The 1,276-nt window shown below is 41.5% G+C and overlaps 1 non-coding gene across 1 annotated transcript; it reads left to right on the forward strand.

Annotated features, from left to right (window-relative positions):
- Positions 1-236: 236 nt before the first annotated feature.
- Positions 237-308, forward strand: SPRG_30065. The gene has a single exon. It is a non-coding gene; the product is annotated as a tRNA-Pro (tRNA).
- The last annotated feature ends 968 nt before the right edge of the window (positions 309-1,276 follow it).

Raw genomic sequence — 1,276 nt, forward strand, 5'->3', positions numbered from 1 at the left:
TGTTGAAGTCGAATGAAGTGGAAGCAATGTATTGATGCAGCTGGTTTGAAAACAGTTTTTTGAGTAAAGAACAAAGCGTGCGCTTGTGACGTATTTGTTTTCTATGGTAGATGTGCGTCGTAGGGTGCGAGAGGACGTATTGGAGCGTCATGTGATGTTTAAAGTGTGTGAGAAAGATAGTTTAGTAGCGTGTATTGACCACTTGATGAATGGGAAAAATAAATATATAAGAAGAAGCCCTAATGGTCTAGCGGTATGATTCCTGCTTCGGGTGCAGGAGGTCCCGGGTTCGATCCCCGGTTGGGGCCTTTCCTTTTCATTTTTCGCACTCGATTCAAACACTCTCATACTTGATATTCCATACCACACCTTTCTATCGCTTTTACAACATTTCATTTGCCTTCATTCAGCCAAACGTCCACGCCATGACTTGTCAAACACAATGTCTTCTTCGAAACAAACCACCAATTCATTACGGACGCAACATTATGGAGTGAGCACAGTGTCTTTCTGCGTTAGTTTCTCCTATTCCTTTTCTTAAATTACACCATAGCAATTCTACCACGACACGCAGATTTTTCACTCGTTTTTCTCATGCGTCTTTACAATCTCGTGAACAAAGAAGAAACATGTCGGAAATAATGTCGAAATAGGCTCACTCCAACAACAACGATCACGCGGATACGACCGTACTTTGTACTCATAATAGAAAGTCTCTTCTCAAGATCCTGCATGTCACGCTTTCACCCGCTACGTACACAATAAATATGCTTTTGTGTCGATTTCACTCGTAGTACGAATTAGTGTAGGCATATCCACTATTAATAACTCTCGACGACGCGGGCACCTCGTGTCCATTTATCGACCTTGAGGTGATTTTCAATTCAGTGATACATGCTTTGTTGACCACGATACGCCATCAGGTTACGCGTGACTTTTTTAAAGGTAGTTCGATCTAGGTCCAATTTTTAACCGCCGAATTGCTATCTGAATTGCTATCTGGAAAATGCTGTTTTTATCAAAATAGCGACGCAGGCAGGGCCGAGTGTCGAAATGAGTCTGAAATAAAAATTCGCTCATAATCGGTGCATAGATAGAGGACAGCGCGGGAGCTCCAAAAGAATAGTTCAAATAATCGTTTCAATATTTGCATCGTGTAATATTGCACTTCAAATTTGACAAATCGTGCTACTAGGTCCATGTGTAAAAAATCGTACAAAATAGTGCGGCTTTTTACCCGCATGCGTCGAATGAGGAAGAACAGGTAGCAATTTGT

The sequence above is a fragment of the Saprolegnia parasitica genome (assembly GCF_000151545.1).
Source record: "Saprolegnia parasitica CBS 223.65 unplaced genomic scaffold supercont2.19, whole genome shotgun sequence".
NCBI lineage: Eukaryota > Oomycota > Saprolegniomycetes > Saprolegniales > Saprolegniaceae > Saprolegnia > Saprolegnia parasitica.